This window comes from Canis lupus, chromosome 8 (genome assembly GCF_011100685.1).
Source record: "Canis lupus familiaris isolate Mischka breed German Shepherd chromosome 8, alternate assembly UU_Cfam_GSD_1.0, whole genome shotgun sequence".
Lineage (NCBI taxonomy): Eukaryota > Metazoa > Chordata > Mammalia > Carnivora > Canidae > Canis > Canis lupus.
In genome coordinates this window covers 8880484-8900273 of record NC_049229.1, presented here as the reverse complement: position 1 = coordinate 8900273, position 19790 = coordinate 8880484, and the positions used below count along the sequence as shown (strand labels likewise).

General features: G+C 36.0%; 1 long non-coding RNA gene and 1 other non-coding gene across 6 annotated transcripts in view; one reads left to right on the top strand and one right to left on the bottom strand.

The window, feature by feature from the left end:
- LOC102154002 overlaps window positions 1-19790 on the top strand; it is a 261351-nt gene that overhangs the window by 85170 nt on the left and 156391 nt on the right. The window lies entirely within an intron of this gene.
- On the bottom strand, window positions 15799-15906 carry LOC119873036. Its single transcript, XR_005363841.1, has one exon. It is a non-coding gene; the product is annotated as a U6 spliceosomal RNA (small nuclear RNA).

The following is a 19790-nucleotide window of genomic DNA, read 5'->3' as shown; positions in this document are numbered from 1 at the left end:
TGTGAGAATATGGAGAAAAGGGAACCCTTTTTCACTGTTGGTGGAAACATAAATTGGTGTGGCCACTATGGAAAAAGGTATGGGGGTTCCTCAAAAAAGTTGAAAATAGAATTACCATATGATTCAACAGTTCTACTTTTGAGTTCTTATCTAAAGAAAACTGAAATACTAACTTGAGAAGATATTTGCACCCCCAAGTTCATGGCAGCATTATTTACATTACCCAAGATAGGGGAAGAAGTGTCCATTGTAGGCTGAATGAATAAAGAAAATGTGATGTGCATACACAATGGAATATTACTCTGCCATAAAAGGAAATGAAATCTTGCCACTGTTGACAACATGGATGGACCTCAAGGGCATGTGCTAAATGAATCAAGTCAGATAGAGAAAGACAAATTCTGTATGATCTCTCTTATATGTGGAATCTCAAAAACAAAACAAAAAACCAAGCTCGAGGATACAGAGAACAGATTGGTCATTGCCAGATGTAGGGAATAGGGCATAAGAGAAATGGGTAAAGGGCATGTAAATTACTTAAAAATTAAAAAATAATTAAAAATTAAAACCTCATTGGTTGGCATGATATGTTCTTTAGAAATAAAACATTTAAAAAAGTAAATACTGGACCTATTATAGGTTATATATAGAGAAATTGCAAGCTAAAACCTGGCACACTACTGTTTCTATGTTTAGATTGTACAAAGACTTCTGCTTTTTATTTTAAATTTCCTACCTGTCCATATGTTTTAAAAAAAAAAATCTGAGACACTTTAAGAGGTGACATTTTTTTAAAAGTTATTTTAGGAAGAGATTTATTTTAATTTATTTCATTTGGTAAATAATGTTAAAATGAGTCATATTTTGTTTGCAACTTTAGTTATTTTAATAATTTGAATGTAATTCTATTTAGCACTATTTACATGGTTGCTCATAATGTATATATCCTTGTTTAAATCTCATTATGTTTTTAATTGTTTTGTATTTGTCATTCCCATAGTTTTTTTCCACATGTGTTAAATCTGGAGGTTTTGCCAGGTGGAAAGCCAAACAGAGAGAATGAAGTATATTAATTACAGCAAGAGTAATTAATATGCATATCTGCACTGTATGCAATTATCTATGGACTTTCAACACTGCCTTGAAGATTCTGCTATATATTTTCTTAATAGATTCTCTTTCTTATTTTCTGGGAAAATTATTGTAAAACTTATTTTTCTTCTCACCTTCCATCTTACTTATATCTCTCCATTCTCCACTCATGTATAATTCATGGAGGAAAACAGAAAATAGTAGATTAGAACTAATTCCCTCGTCTTCTAACTAGTAAATAGGTATATGCCTATGACCGTTGTCACCACTTTATTTATTTTCTTATATTAAAATATCAGCTGTGTCTTTCCTGCTGTTAAAGATTCATCCCTCCACTTGTAAGTGAATTCTATACCTTCTTATCCACTTGTATATGTGACCCTCATGGAGTAGCTCCTGTGTTGCATCTTGCCCTTGGTTCTTACTCTTAATTTCCTCTGTGTGGAACACTGTTTTTCTGCTTTTTAATTTATTTTTTTACAGTGCCTTTCTTATTGCTCCTTGTTTCCCTGGAATCCTCTGTTTTCTGCACAAATATCTATTCCTCCTTTAGGTATAAAACAAAGCATTCTCTGATTACCTCCAGATATACTGAAACAGTCTTTCTTATAAACAATGTGCAATTATCAACATCAAGAGGAACTATGTTTTATTACGTTTGCCTGTTCTCATATATCTTTTCCTGGTGATTCTAAGGTGGTTAAAGGCATCAAGCTATACATTCAGAGATTTGTGTTTAAATCCATTTTTACTGCTTTCTAGCTGTGTGAACTTGGGCAAGCCACTTAGCTTCAGTTGCCTCATCTATTTAAAAAAACAATAATTAAAAAAACAATCTTATTGCTGTCAAAAATCAATGAGCTAAAAAATAGAATCAATGGTGTCATGCCTACTATGTGCTTAGAATGGTGGCTGGCATCTTTTATGTGTCTAATAAATGCTAGCTACTGTACCTTGGAAATGTACCTCATAGACTGCAAACTTTAGAGCATCATTAATCCATAACCTCAGCTCCCACACACTGAATTGCATCCTCATGTTTGCCCTGAGGCTACATCTCTCACAACCTATTCTCAGCCAAAGAGAAATGTGGTGGAGACACTAAGACAGGCCTATTCTTGGAAAACATTAGAACTCTCAGACTTTGTCTCCAGGACTCCCACCACCTTGCTGAACTGCCTTAGAATTCCAGTGTAGTCTACAGTTTCCCCAAGCACATTTCCTTCTTTCCCATTCTCCTTCAGATGTCTCAGATCTGCATCATAGTCTATGGCTTTCCCAGAATCCTCTGGCTCCTTTTTCATGTTCACTAGCTGGTTTTCCTTGTGTGTTGAATTCTGGCTTGTCATTGGCTTCTTGGAGATCTTGGACTCATATAAGTGGTTCTGGGAGCGGCTTGAGAAACTGTGGCTGTCATAGATGAAGATTTGAAATTGGCTCACCTATAATCTGGTGGGTCAAGAAGATGCTATTCTGTTTGGTAGATGGGACATGAATAGTTTCTGGAACAAGATGACAGCTTAGTTGCTAAGTGTTTCACCACTGGTGATATGGGAAAATGTCCCTGGAAGGGAATGCTCTGGCAGGTGCAGTAATGCAGGTGTTTGAAAGGTATGGTGGAGACAATGCTATTAAAACAGTTGGTTGGTTATAGGTAAATTGCATAGAGGATAATGACAGACTAAGGGCAATAAATGACTAAACATGATAACTAACAAGTCTTCATGATAACTTATAAAGAAGGCCCTTAACTTCTGTAGTGGAACAGCAAATATATAGAGAGCTGCAGCCTGAAAATGTCATTATTAGGGTTGCAGAGCTCCCAAGAAATCTGAATACTCAGCCAGTTCAAGTCTGTTATGCCAAGGTCAGAGTTGTGGTGGGGGAAATCTAGTACTGTGAAAATGGAATGGAGCATATGGTTTATTTCTTTTGATGATATTGATTCTGGGGAACCTATAGACTCCTTGGACTTGCAGTAGTGGTCTCCCTTCCCTAGTAACAACTAGAAGTTCCCAATGCTGGATGATACTGAAGTCTTTCCTTTGCAGGCTAACAGGTGCCTCCCTCAGGGGCTGTCCTCACCTTCTGTCTTGGTTGCCAAGGTGCTAACTAGGATTAAATTTCTGCATTGAAATTTAATGCTGGGCCTGATGAAGGAGGGAAAAGACAAAAGATCTGCAAAAATTCATTAACATGTATCAGCAGGAGCCAGAGGAGAACCTCAAGGATCAAGAGGGCCAGAATATAAAACTAGACAGGAAGAATTCATTGATTTGGGAACACTTTCTTGGGATACAGGAATCAAAATCCTATTAGGAAGCCCAGAGGAATAGACCAAACTTGTTGCTAAAGTGACCATCAGAAGCCTAGAAAAGTTATGTACAACATCTAGCAAAGTGGAAATAAATCCTGAGTTGCCTTGAAAGATGAGGGAATTGGGCATCCTGGGATGGATGTCTTACGTAAAGCTGGATGACCCACCAGAGGCCTATGTTCCACAGAAGGGCTCAAAGGAAATACCATTCACACAAGCCACCCAGAAAATACCAGTAAGAAGAGCATCAAGTTCATGAAGACATTCAGTGATGGCTTTCCTCCTCAGTGCCATCGAGGAGAGAGTCACAGAAATAGGCTCATTAATATCTTTGGAATGATGAGGACCCAAAGAAAGTCAGATGGTGGTGTTTAAACACTAAAAGTATCATGGCATCCCATTTAGAGTGCAGGCATTTAGGGAGTCCTGGATAAGATCTAGTTCACAGTGTAGCCACTGGGTCAGAGGACCCACTCAGTGGTCATTCCCAGTTACCAAGTATTTATAACTGGAACTGATATACCTGGCATTTGGAACAAAACCCACCTTGGGTCCTTCATCTATGGAATAAGAGCTATCCTAGTAGGTGTTGGAGGGAGATTAGTGCCATTATTAATGTTCCAACCATTATTCTTATGAGTACCTATGGTAGTCTTTATCATGTTTCATTTTGCCCTATTTACCTTATCATATTTCTTTTTATTTTATATTTAGCTTGGGATTATAGAAACCTCATCCTGCAGAGTAACTGTAGACTAATGCAAACTTAACCAAGTAATAGTCTTGCTCCTTGTTGCTCTGGCTGATGTGGTATCACTGTTAGAAGCAGATATTAAGATTTCAAGTACATGATATGCCGCCAGTATTTTGGCATGCTCATTTCTCTTCATTTCCATTAGAAAAGTAGATCAGGAACAGTTGCTTTTAGGATCCATTAACCTTCCTGCTTGTGTCATAATATAGTCCAAAAAAATTGAAATGCATGACCATCACACAGAATGTCACAAAGATGCATTACAGAAACAACATTGTTCTGGTTGGACAGGATGAGCAAGGGGTGGCTAGAGTGCTGGTGACTTTGGCAAGACACCTGTACTCCAAGGGTAAGAGATAAACTCAAGGCAGTTTCAGGGATCTGCTACTTATGTGAAATTCATGGATATAGACGTCAGCAGTGTGTCAGGCTGGCTCCTCCAAAACAAAATATAAATTCCTACATCTTGCATCCCCTACAACAAGAAAGAAAACAGTGTACCTTGGTAGATATTTTTTGGTTTCTGGATGTAGCACATTCCCGTCCTGAGAGTACTACCTTAGTGCAATAGTGGTGGTGACGTGAGAGCGACTAGCTTTAGGTTGAGCTGGGATCAGAAAATAGCTCTGCAGAAGTTCCAGGCTGCAGGGCTTCAGCCGGCCACTTAGTCCATATGATCCTGCAGACTTTAAGACGTTCAGGTATCAGTATTTGGAAAATAACCAGTACAGAGATTATGGACAATGCCCAGTGGGAGAATTCAGCTGAGGGCTTCTGGAATCTGGAACACCATGCCATCTGTAGCAGAGATTGTATACTCTTTGAGATATAGCTCTTGACTGGGCCTTAGTAGAGATGGAATGCTTAACTTTGGAGCAAATACCAAGTGGCCAGGTTTCCGGAAATGCCCACTATAATCTAGATTCTGTTAGAATTGCCAAAGTCAGATGTACTCAGCAGCACTCATTCTAAGGTGAAAATGGGACATTGGGATGGAGCCCAAGCAGGACCAGATGTACAAGTAAGCTGCATGAGTAAGGATCCACGCACTCCCATGTCACCCACTGTGGTTGACTGTACCAGTGGTTCTTTCCCAGTTCACACCCACGTGAGCTCTTGTACAAATCACAAAGGAGTGGGCCAATTCTGAACGTGGCACATAGTAGGGGCTGAATAAATAGTAAATATAAGGAGTTGGTTAAACTTCTGCTTTTGTGTGGGTACATAATGATCATTCCTGTTCTACAGATGAAGAAATTGAGGCCAAGTGAGGTAAAGTTCATCACCTGTATATAATGAATAAGGAGGTTGGAAAACAGATGTCCTGCCTCATGCCATAATGTGCTTTCTATGATACCCCCTGTTTTTCATGTTTACTGCAGGATGTTGTCTTCATTTTGGAAGGAGAATCGGGTTCATTATTAGAAATTAAATTATAACACAGTTAATGTTCCACATTTAAAACATTTAAAATGCCATGCCCCATTTGCTAACCTAAAAACTGGTATCCACATATGTTGAGTCACTTTTTTCAATTACTTGCAAAAATGGATAGAGATTGGGAGGGGCTGTGAATTTATGCATACTAATGAAACCTTAAAATAAAATGTTTCCATGTGCAACTTCCAGTCTTGTTGGATAACTTTACTTGATTGAAAATTACTTGAGAAAGATGAAATCATAAATTACCTTAAATTTACTGAAAGGCTGTGAACCACCTATATTAGGTGTGAAGCTGATGAAGTTTCATCCTGAATGGAAATAAGTTGAGAAAACAACATGACTAATATTTCAGATACATCTCCAGAAAGAAGGCTGACAGTATTAGCTCCACTGGGTCGAATACTGAACAACACTGCCAATACATTTCTGCTATCATTACAATAGCAAAGAGTTCCATTTATCACTTAACAATTTCCACTGGTTCCATTTGTATTTCCTACTGTGCATATTCATTCTTTTTCTACTAGTAATGACTCATTCATTCATTTATTCCTTCATTCAATGAACCTCTACCTTACCATATGTTAGGCACTATGTACCTATAGAATTGTTTCTACCTGCTTTAGTGGCAAACAACATATTGTTAGATTATGACAAGGTAGCATTTTGCAGATAAAGAAAATGAAGCAAGAGATGTTTGGTAACTTCTTCAGTGTCACACAGCAAGTGTATGAAGGATTTGAGTTTTAGAACAGGAAGTGTGGTTCTAGAGCCCATGTTTTTAATGACGATATTATTTCTCACAAATTTCATAGTGTTGTATCACTTCTCTGATTTAAGGTATCCCTGCTATGTTTCTGAGGGAAACATATGTACAGTTATTTTAGAAAAGTAAATCATAATGGCAAGTAATAGGAAAGTCTTATGGGATCTGTTACATATTTTTGTGGGTCTGTGGCAATTTATCTTGGGCCTCAGAAAACTTTATTATTTTTAAAAATACATGTTTTTTAAAAAATTGCAAAGTATTTGAAAAATCTGTTAGGTGTTATAGCTGAGTCAACTGCCTTTAAAATTTTGTATTCTAGATATGTAAATCAAAGACATGTATATATGACTTAGTCATACAAAGTCTTACTATACTTAGTCATAAATTAGAATAATATCATTTAAATGGAAATGTGAATGGACAGTGGCAAGGCTATTTGGGGAAAAGATGTAAATATAATGCAATTGGGGTTGTAGTTGTAAGGCTTTTTTGTTATCCTTAAGATGTGGGTAATGATAAGGTCACTTTAGAATTCTTCAGGAATGTAGGTATAATATGTCTAAGGTATATGCCTAGCAATGAGACAGACCAGTTGCCTCATACTCAAAGAACATGATGACTGAGGTTGACCTGGGGGATCTACTGGATAGGACCCGGCTGCAATTTTGGATTGGTGAGCTCTTTCTCCTGAAGATCACTGTAGTTTTATCACAACAGTATTTTTAAAATATGTGATATGTTTTGATAGATAGAGGGTCTTATATTAGAAATGAAAATCTTCAAATGATGAACTGAAAAGAGACCCTAGAGTGCATGCAATTAAAAATAACCAGATACTTATTTTTCTTATAAAGGCAGAAGTAATTCCTTTGTCCAATCCAGTAAGAAGTTTTTACTGTTTTCTAATCACTATATTGGGTGTGCTTGTAACCTATAACATCCTTTGAAATTAATTCAATAAACTGATTTTACTAAAATAAAAAATAAACAAAAAGTCTGTCACAATTTGGACATCCTGGACTGGGAATCCTATATTATTTCCAACTGGTCCTGGGGTTTTGTTTCCCAGTTGTGTGCATTCATGGCCATCTGCTTTCATGGCACTGTGACAGCTTACACTCTTGTTGGAGCACTGACTTGCTTAGCTAAACAGGAGTTTCCAGTTGGTATTCAAATAAAAATCTTTTCTCCCGAGCTCTTATCTATTAAATTATACCCTCCACTCATTTTATACTCAGTAACAATACAGCACTTTAAGGTTCATCCATAATTCAATTCATCCACATGATCACGTTTCCATTAAACAAAATTTTATCTTGGCATTGATTTAGATTTACAGAAAAGTTACAGAGACAGTACAGAGTTCCCATATACATCACTTGCAGTGTACTTCACTATTAGCATCTTACAGTGCTATGGTATTTGACACAATTAATTGATACATCAGTATCAACTCAAGCCCATACTTCATTCACATTGACTTACATTTTACCTAATATCATTATCTTTTCCAGAATCCTTACATTTAGTTATCATATCTCCTTGGACTCTTCTTGACTGTTACTATTTCCCAGATTTTGCTTGATTTTGGTGACCTCAAGAGTTTTGAAAAGTGCTGGTCAGGTCTTTTGTAGAACATCATTAGATAGGATTTGTCTGATGATTTTATTGCGCTTAAATTGGGGTTATGAGATTTTAGGAGGAAGATCACAGAAGTGAAGTGCCATTTTCAACAGGGCTACATCTGTCAACAAGATTTATTATTTTTGATCTTGTTTTTGATCACTTGGATGAGGTGGTGTTGGTCAAATTTCTGTAAAGAAAGTTAACTTTTTAAAAATCCCCCATTGGGAACCCTCTTGCACTGTTGGTGGGAATGTGAACTGGTGCAGCTACTCTGGAAAACTGTGTGGAGGGTCCTCAAAGAGTTAAAAATAGACCTGCCCTACGACCCAGCAATTGCACTGCTGGGGATTTACCCCAAAGATACAGATGCAGTGAAACGCCAGGACACCTGCACCCTGATGTTTATAGCAGCAATGTCCACAATAGCCAAACTGTGGAAGGAGCCTCGGTGTCCATCGAAAGATGAATGGATCAAGATGTGGTCTATGTATACAATGGAATATTCCTCAGCCATTAGAAACGACAAATACCCACCATTTGCTTCAATGTGGATGGACCTGGAGCGTATTATGCTGAGTGAAATAAGTCAATTGGAAAGGACAAACATTATATGGTCTCATTCATTTGGGGAATATAAAAGTTAGTGAAAGGGAAGAAAGGGAAAGGAGAGAAAATGAGTGAAAATATCAGTGAGGGTGACAAAACATGAGAGACTCCTAACTCTGGAAAATGAACAAGGGGTAGAGGCAGGGGAGGTGGGCGGGGGGTTGGGGTGACTGAGTGATGGGCACTGAGGGGTGCACTTGGCGGGATGAGCACTGGGTGTTATGCTATATGTTGGAAAATTGAACTCCAATAAAAATTAATTAATTAATTAATTAATTAAAGTCAAAAAATAAAAAAAATAAAATAAAAATCCCCCATTTGTTCTGTATTCTTTGGAGGAAAGTCATTGAGAAACAGGACTTAAGCAGAGAATTATCCTCCACTTCTGTGAGGATGAAGTTTCTACATAATTTATTTGGCATTGTTTTGTATGGGAGATTTGTCTATTATCTTCCTTTATTCAATTATTTAGGGGCATGTGGGTGGCTCAGTGGTTGAGCATCTGCCTTTGGCTCACATCATGATCCCGGGATCCTGGAATCAAGTCCTGCATGGGCCTCCCCACAGGGAGTCTGCTTCTCCCTCTGCCTATGTCTCTGCCTCTCTCTGTGTGTCTCATAAATAAATAAATAAAATCTTTTAAAAAATCATTTATATATCATTATGGATTCATAACTATTTATTTAGATTTTGGGCTAAATTCAGTACTATTTTATTTATTTTATTGCTCAAGTTATGCCATTTTGGCCACTGGGAATTCTTTCAGTTGGTTCCTACGTCCCTTTGACACAGCCCCATCACTGTGTGTGTGTGTGTGTGTGTGTACACGTGTGTGCATGTTAGTTAACACTTCCTTCCTTTCTGGCAGTACTACATACTCCAACCTCATTTTGAATATTTCCTGTCCAGTGCTAGAATTAACCATTTTTAAAGCAACTTTGGTCCTTTTTCTTGGAAAGTGGTGTTAGAAACCAAGATGTGATACTAGTTATACTCATTGCTACTGGAATGCCATTGCCCCTTCAGCTGACAGAGCAAAGAAAAACATGTAAAATAACCTATGAGTATATACACATATCTATTCATATTTTATCTAGATTTGTATCAATCTCTCTTTCTCTCTAGACCCCCTCCATGTGTATATATATACATATAGAATCTTCATATATTTGTATGTATATATATATATGTCTATCCATCTGTATCTATATTAAGCTCTAATTGATGTCTCTATCTCAAATCCATTACTACATGAATCATTCTAGCCTTTTCTTGCTTGTTTATAATTTTCCATTCCAACAGTAAGAAAACTGACTCCACCATCCAGCACTCATTTACTTAATTATTCAGTTCTAGTATACATGTATAATGATTTCAGAATTGTTAACCTTTACCAACTTTAAGAGCTAGGGTATGGTATTTATGCATACTTTCGCTTTTAGTGTTACAGAGTCCACTCCTTTCCAGTTACTTAGGTCAGCACTTTTCCTTGTCTTCCTTCAGTGGGGGTATTTTGTACATTTATAATATAGTTAGATTTTTTGGTTACATTCAGTTATCCCCTAGCTTCCTGAATGTTTTTTTCTAATTTTTTCATTATATTTCATTCTTCTTGCTTTAAAGTCCTATGCATTTGACAAATGTATAATGTCATATGTCCCCATTACAATATCATGAAGAATATTTTCCTTAAATCTTTTTCCCTAAAAGTCCTCTGTGCTTCATCTATTCAACCTCCTCCATTCCTGAAGACTATGTTTCAAATTACTCTATCATATTTTCTGGAAATATTTTACATATTAAGATGTTCTATATCTCAATTTCTATAGTTGGTAATGTAAAAGGTTATGTCTCTGTATGTGTATGTAGATATGTGTGCATCACTTCCTAGTTCCTTGTTGTTTGATTATGTAGATATATATATTCACGTAAAAACCAACTAACTTTGGTACTGAGAAGCTAAACCGTGCTTATGTGTTATATTTTATACATATATAGACTAACCTCTTATTTCATATTCTATCAATTTTAATATCATGGAATATATTTTGAGAATTGGATATATTGCACTTTCCCATTCAATAATCTATATTAAAGCCTCAGAAATTGGGGAGCCTGTATGGCTCAGTTGGTTAAGTGACCAGCTCTTGGTTTCACTCAGGTCATGATCTCAATGGGTGGTGAGATTAAGCCCCACGTGGGGTCTGTGTCAGGCTCCACTCTCAGTGGGGAGTCTGCTGGAAGATTCTCTCCCTCTGCCACTCCCCCACTTTCTCCTCCCTAAAATAAATAAATAAATGAATCTTTAAAAAAAAAAAAAAAAAAAGGCCTCACGAATTAAGAGAAATCTGTGATACTATATGACCAAATGGTTAATGCTAGATGTTTGGTAGATGGCTATTAGCTAAAAATATAGAGGAAATGAAAGAACAAAGCTGCTTGGTTTTATAGTCCTATATCAAATTTTCTTTATATTCTAATTTGGCTTTCCAAATATAACTTAAAAAGAATTTATTTATTTGTTCATGAGAGACACACAGAGAGAAACAGAGACACAGGCAGAGGGAGAAGCAGGCTTCTTGCAGGGAGCCCAATGTGGGTGGGACTCCATCCTGGATCCCTGGATCACGCCCTGAGACGAAGGCAGACTGTCACCTGCAGAGCCACCCAGGCATCCCCCAAATGTAACTTTTAAAACTTGAATCTCTTGTATTTCTTTAACTGACACCAGGGAAATATGCCTGTTTATTGTAGAACAAATACAGTTTTCTTAAAACATTTTTAAAACATGCAAAAGTTCATGTTTTACAATGATATTAGGGTTTCTTCAGGTAGGAATTCTACATTTCAGAGGATCCATATGTGATACAAACAGTGAACAATTGGGAACACTAGCTGATAATGATATGATCATTTTTGGCAGTCTCTTTATGTAAGTTCTGGCAGAAATGTAGTAATACATTAGTCATTTTCACAGAGAAGATACTGGTCCATGCCAGTCTCTTATTTGGGGTGCCATCTGCACCTTTTTTTGTCAGTAAATTCAAAAAGAAAATATATCCATTGATGGATACTATTTCTATTTTTTAAACATTGAAGCAAACCATTCTTATAGTATAACGAGTACTACACATAACTGAAATTACTTCTGGGCATCCTTTATTAACCAGAATACTGGCCTCAACATTGCTCCAATAAGCTTTAACATTTCCATTTGATTTAAATTGTTCACAATTTATTATCTCTAGAGCTCTTGGTTAAACATATGAGGAGACAATGAGTCTTACTTTTTGCTTCATTAATCATGGAGCAACTCATTTGACCCTCATTTTTTCAATTCTTTCATCTCTAAATGTGGTAATAAGGAGACATGGTATCAGAAAAGATGGGCTATATATCTGTTAAGGTTAGCAACAACTAAAGTTGATCTAAACTTAAAGGTTGCTGATAATATTATAGAATCAGGTATTTCAAAGTTTGCTGACTTACTTTAAAATGTGCAGCTTGATAATTTAAATTACACATAATTTATAAGCTCTTTCATGTTACTCATGCTTTGAATATAGTAAATACTCACCAGATATTTGTTGTGCTGAATTGAAGCATGGATAGACTTGCTATAATGACTTAAAAGAAGCTTCTGAAATAGTCAAAGAGGGAAGCTCACAGACATGCTTTGGTGTAAAATAGGGTTTCAAAGAATGATTTCTTACCATTACTATTTTGGACAAGAAGAGGAAACTATTACTTACTCCTGGATTATTTTGAGGAATTTTATAGTTCTGCTGAATTGTTTAGAGGTTATAACAAACACATGGTCATGCAGAATAATGAGTACCATTTAAGTGACTACTATGTATATATATAGTTGAATTTTTCAGACTATGTACTAGTCACTGAAGACAAATATCATGTCCTAATGATATCTAAAATCTATTGAAAGCTTGCTTTGTAGAAGGTATGTTACTCTATTATCTCACTTATCTCCAGATAAGCTCTTTGAAATAAATACAATTTTTAGTTCCATTTTACTAATGGGTAAACCAAGTCCTGATAAGTTTTCATATAATTATCAACTTTGTAGTGAATGGCTTTAAGGGACACATCTCATTTATATTATAGGTCCTTGAGAATAAATGTAGCTTGCTAATATGTGTCTTTAAAAAAAAACCCTTGTTTTGTTGCCTAAATCTATCTGTGAAAGGCCAGACATTTTGCCAGTGATTAAGAATAAATGAAATATTGAGAAATCCTTTTAACTAACTATAATTGAGAAAACATCTTTGATATTTTAGGTCATACCAGCATGGCATTTTAAAAAAGATTTTATTTATTTATCCATGAGAAACAGAGAGAGAGGCAGAGACATAGGCAGAGGGAGAAGTAGGCTCCCTATGGGAAGCCCAATATGGGACTCGATCCTGGGACTCCAGGATCACACTCTGAGTCAAAAGCAGGCACTCAACCACCGAGCCACCCAGGCATCCTCAGCATGGCATTTTTAATCTTATATTTAAGATCTAGTACCTTATTTAAAGTTAACTGGTTGCTTGTGATTTCTCTAAGTATTTCAGGTGGCCAACTGCTATCTTCAGTCTCTGGAATAAACTACTGAGAAAGAAATTTATTAAAGCTGGTTGTCCAACTGCTTGGAGAGTAGTTGTGTCTATAGCCACCTGTATCAACAGCCACTCCTCAAGGCTGTTTAAATAATGGCCCCAAGGCAGCCCGGGTGGCTCAGCAGTTTAGCACCGTCTTCAGCCCAGGGCATGATCCTGGAGACCCAGGATCGAGTTCCATGTTGGCCTCCCTGCATGGAGCCTGCTTCTCTCTCTGCCTGTGTCTCTGCCGCTCTCTCTCTGTCTCATGAATAAATAAACAAAATCTTAAAATAATAATAATAATAAATAATAATAATAATAATAATGGCCCCAGAACACCCTGGGCTTGGTAGGAAATCTCACAATGGATAAATTTTAGTTATATCCTGTACAGTCTTTTTAGTACATTTTAGTTCATGTGGCTCTGTAGGTGGCAAACAGCATATATTGTTGGGTAGGCCACTGACCAGTATGTTTTCCTCCATTCAACTGATACAAAGTTATTGGTCATGTATTGAAGGCAGATTAGTTTTCAAAAAACAAAATAACAAAATAAAACCAAAATGAGTGAAGAGAAGCAAAACAATTATATTTAACTCATTCCTTCTCAAACCTTTTATTTTTTTCAAACTTTATATTTTAGATGAATATTCTGAAATTGGATTAGTATAGTAATATAGAACACTACAAAACGGTGGAAAAATGTTCCCCAATCCAATTTTGCTTGAGTTGAAAGAGTGCCCAAGACTTTGAGAAAAATTTTGAGTAGGTCAGGCTCAGTGGACACATGGAAGCAATTACTCTTCCCAGTTTTGAAAATAAGGTTTATAGGAGCGGAAAAAGCTGATGTCTTCCAAATTAGACTGGATCCGGTAAATACTACCATGATTATTAACAAATATCTCCTGTGTTATTATATTTCTAGGATAGATAGAGACATAGATGTAGATATATTTATCGAACTTTAGGTAAACCCCCAAAGGCCCTTTCTTAACCTAAGGACATACGACATGTAGGGTTTACCTCTTATTAAATTAGAGGAGGGATTGGCAACATTTCCTCCTCTAAAAATATCCTGGTACCCTCCTTACCAGGCCCAGTGATATGAGTAAATAGTTGCTATAGTACTGGAGGTTATACCTTCATTCTGTCATGGCTTGTCTCCCAAGTGGATTTCCAGTTGTTTAATACACCTAGGGATGCTTCAAATGCCCTTTGTCTTCCTTTCCCAAAAATGGGAATTAAACCGGAGACAGTTACGCTCTCCCGCTGAAATCCAAAGCCACAACAATAAATAAAGTTATTATATATGTTATAATAGTATAGTGATATCATCCATACTCAATATAAGCCATATTATGAGCCTGACAAATAATAAATACTCCTAAATCTTTGTGGGATATTATTATGTGATTTTATATATCACGGAAACCACTCTAATTTCTTAAAGGCTTTTTGTTTGGATTCTAAAATCTTCCACTGGTAAATTCTCAAAATTGCCATATAGTAAACACAAGGGGCAATAGGAAATTTTTCTTCCAAACATTTTCGATGAGCAAACATATAGCTAAAAAGACACTGCCTTGTAATCAAAGATCATTCTAAATTCCCCTTATTAGTAGGTACATTCATCGCTTGTCTAACATTCAGTCCCACCAACTCCACACCCCTTCCTCCATTCAGATCCCCCTGCACAATCTTCCTGTAGCCCTGGAGAAAAAGCAATGTCTTTCCGCTGTGATTCTTAAGTTAGGAATGTGTTTTGAAGTGCATAAGAGTTATCTTGTTGTTTAATTGTGAAGTTGACAAAGTAAGGTTTTCCTGTCATGAAAAAGCCTGTGTAATATCAAGTGCTTACCTGTCTTCTCAAATATCTATGCCACCCAATTTATTTAATCATTCTTTGGCTTTTGAACTAGATTTCTACCATCACATATCTCTTCAGTCCTGATGACACAAAAAAACACAAGGAAGCCAAAGATATAGCAGAGAAGATGAGCTTTCAGAAGTACAAGCAATCTTAGGAGACCTTACTTTGATGTTTTGACAATATGTCTTCCCAAGAGAGAAAAATAGGGATAGAAAGAATAAAAAAAAAAGTAAGGAAGTGAAAAAGGAGGAAAACTTAACAGGCTTACATTACTTAGAGTCTATAAGTAATGCTTCATGAAATAATTATTTTTTCAAATGTATTTCATCATTCCTTAAATCAACAGTAAAAATCTTTTCATTGTGTCCAACTTACTATACTTCTGTATGTTACAGTCAACTGTAGCATGAGAATAATTTTAAAGGGGAATGACATTTGAAAAAATTCAAAAGACAAATCTAAATCTTATTCTATACTTCTAAAGATCTCAGTGATGTTCAGTCAAGATGGTTTACTAACAGAATAATAGAATGACAAACTTTTCATCAATAAAAATGTTTGTTACATATGATATCATTATCAAGTTGTAATCAAATCTGTCATTATTTGAAAATATTTTCCTAATGTCTATACATTTCATAAATCTTTTTTATGATCTTTCAAGACTGAGGCTAGTTGTTTTTAGCTTATATGGCTCATATTTTTCAGTGATCATTTTTTAAAAATATAGAGTGCTTTATGAATTTGTGTGTTATCCTTGCACTGGGACCATGCTAATCTTCTCTGTATCATTCCAATTTTAGTATATTGTGCTGCTGAAGTGATCACTTTTGGTGATAGTTTTCAACACTTAAAATGAAATGCAGAAGACTTTTTCAATATATACAAATATGAGTTGAAATAAAATTACATTAAGTAGTAGAAAGGTTTGATACATTAACTAAGGATGATGACTACTGGCTTATAAAAATTCACACTACATTTTGTATAGCTATTGTGTAGCTATGAGCTTAAGAATTGGAGTACCTACACAGTGGGAGAGTACAAATGAACACCTATGCAGATGTTACTATAACAACAGAACAACCAATATGCTATATGATAGAAAAAAGCAAAGTGAAGTACTGATTATAAATGGTGCTTAGCTTTATTAAGCCAAGAGAGCACTATTACTCAAAGTCTGTATCTGACTGAGGCAAGTTGTTTTGTTGTAATCATGTTCTTGAGCTATCTTGTGACTGTCAGTCAAGGACTGCCATTCACCTAAAGGAAGCAGAAGCCTTGAAAATGTTGTTAGGTAATAGTCTGATCCACATTGAAGAACTTTTAATTCAGAAGTTTCTACCACTTTCTTTGAAATGCTCTCACATGTTCATAAGGACAACAGCCATGGAACTATGATAGTGTCAAAAGTCAACCTGCTACACAAACTCCTTTGAAATCTTCAACTGCGTAGTCACATGTCTAAATGAAAGACTAGTGATCATCTCATTGGAAATATTTCTAAAATATCAACAAAAAATGAACTTAACATTACATCACATAAATCCTTTTTTTGAAGGTACATGTTCTTTTAGCTGAAAACACAATTTAATATTTGCCTTATATTTAGGTAGAGTAAGTCCTATTTGTGATATTTTGATAGGACCATGCATAGCTGTGATGCTTCACATCCTCTTATACAACTAAAATTCTTAAAATTGAAATTCATTACTGGACTTTAGTTCTTGCATATACAACCATCTTGGGAGAAGTAACACATTTGACTGCTTTTGCCATCGTTTGTTGGTGTCAATAAGTTTATCAAATCTTTCTTTGCGAGCACTTTAGATACGACCTCCAGGAAGATGGGTATAGAGAAAGAATAAGTACTTAGAAAAGTATAAAACAGACTAGGAGGGGAATGGGAAAGTTTCCAAAACAAAGATAGAATAATATAAACTTCTGTTTATAATTTCCTTTCATTTTGGTAATCTATAGCAACATTCTTAGTAAGAAAGCAATGACAGAACCAGCTGTTGACAAATTATTTTTCTATAATCCATATTAACTAAGCACAAACTACTGACACAGTATGTCTTCTACTTTGGGATTGGGGAAATGTTTTAAATGTCAATAAATGACTTGTTGAAAGGGAGAAAATTCAGATACATAATTATTCTTTTCTTTCTTTTGTTGGATTGACTTTCCAGGTACGTGCTTTGGAAATGACTAAGAAGTGTTATTGTTACAAAAGAAAAAGAAAAGCTGAGGAATAGCAATTCCCTTTTTGAGTTCCTAGGAACATATATAGAGTCTTAATAAGGTCATTGGTGAATATTTTAATTAAAGTATTCTTAGGCTTATGGAATTACTAGGTCATATTAGAATATGCAAAATGAGTGTTTATACTTAGTTTGGCCACATACAACCTTTTTAAAAGAGTAGTTGATAGCATTTTCTAAACCTTTCTACTTTCTATTCTTTTTAATTTGGTGTGTTCTGAGTTCTTTCCTTATCACTCCACTGAAACTGCTCTCAGTAATGACATTGTTGACTTGACCTGACCTGACAAATTCAATAGATGCTTTCCAGTATTCCCTTTGTTCCATTTGATGCTGTTCATCCATCCCTTATCGATACTTCTTGTCAGTTCTGTGACTCTCCCTGGGTCCCATTTTCTCTTAGTGTTTTCACCACCTAAAAGTCTGAATCTTAGTCTCCTTTGTGGGGTTCCTCTTCCTCCATACACTCATTATACACAGGTATACCTCAGAATTCCACTTGCTATTCTTATTCCTTCTTCATCCTTAGATGATCATATCCACTCACTCTGAAGATTCACTTATTATTTATATTGGTTGTTCCTAACAATTAGGGAACATAGAGTCTGCAAGGTTAGCCGTTCTGAGTCCAGAGGTGAATACTGTATAGTGACTGGAACTGGGGACAATGGAAAATAATAGCACATCTCTGTATCCTCTGCAAAGCCTTGCTTCAGACCATCATCAGACCATCATCAGACCATCATTGCCTCTCACTGATTATGTGCCAGGCATTGTCAGGAGAAGTGTATATGGAAAGTTATATAAAATAAATAAAAAGGTCATGATATTATACTTGTCTAGCATAAATCTACTCATAGGAGTGACTGAATAACCATTTGCACTAATTGTTTGGGTCTATTAAATAGGTCATAGGAAGTTCATCTGGTCCAGCAACTTCCTAGTATTACTGAAGAATTAAAAAAAAAAAAAGACAAGAACAGATGCTGTTGTAGAGGTCATGCCAAGAAAATGTGAAGCTTTGAAGCTTTTCATTTCCCTGTAACTACCACCATTACCTCTTCAAATTTCAAATTGAATGTTTGTCAGTATTAAGTCAAAGAGACAAGCTGTTCATGCCACAAATTCATCATATTCTATAAGTATACATGACAAATGCATCTTAGTTAGAATGTTCTCTTTAGGGTCAAAACTTTAGTCAATTAGCATAAAAGACATTGTTATTTCCTTGGTAAGTGTATGGAACCCCTGCTTATAGAATTCATAGAATGTGACCACCCAGACTGTATTATTCAGTGATCAATGGATCATTGTAATACTGTTGATCAATATGACTAAGTTACATGGTTTCCTAAAGAATGGTTATCCCAAGGGTGTGGTTAATTTGGAAAAGGAAATAATAGAAAATGAAAATATATATTTTCTCTTGGAGTCTAGAACTAAGAATAAATAAATAGTAATGCTGATTTTATTTCAAAATATCAGAATGTAATAGGTAACTTTTCTTGGAAAATTTTATCCCAGTCCTTAAATTTTCTTAAGTATCCCCCTGTTCCCAGCCATGCTGTCTATGAGATGTACCTCCAGTAGTTATGCACCATATATGCACTGATATTTATCTGTAACTACCTGGACCAGACATAAACAGGCAGTAGAGATTAAGTAATTAAACTAGAAAGAGAAGAAAAAACAAACAGGAAGTACAGACCGTGTATCCTAATGGCCTTCGCGTTGATTGTCCAGGTCTTCTATGATGCCTGGATATCTTGCCCCCTATGTTTTCTTTAAGATAGTACTGCATCCTTTCAATAAAATCCCTGTTTTGTTTGAACTTATTTGTATTGAAACGCATATTTGTGTTTGTGGCCTACTATTTGCCTGCCAAAAACAAAAAACAAAACAAAACAAAACAAAAAAAAACCATTTCATCTGGGAGCAGTGTGTTCTCTTTAGAGCTCTTTCTGTTCCTTTTTTTTGCTTCTCAGTCTTAAACTACTTATATAGTTTTTTGTGGAAGATGCTATTTTTTCTATAAATCCTATGCAATGACCATAAGCGGCTATCACAAAGATTGGCACGTGGCTAGGTCTAGAGCAATCACAGCCCTTCCTTAGTATTTCTGGATCTGGAAGTAAGAAGAGCATTTGACCCTTTTCTCACCACTGGCAAATTTTTCAAATATAAAATTCAAGCATTTTTCCCACTAACGCAAGTCTGCAGTAAAAGACTATGAAGCCGGGGATCCCTGGGTGGCTCAGCGGTTTGGCGCCTGCCTTTGGCCCAGGGTGCGATCCTGGGGTCCCGGGATCGAGTCCCGCATTGGGCTCCCAGCATGGAGCCTGTTTCTCCCTCCTCCTGTGTCTCTCTCTCTCTCTCTCTCTCCATGTTTATCATAAATAAATAATTAAATAAATCTTATAAATAAATAAATAAATAAAAGACTATGAA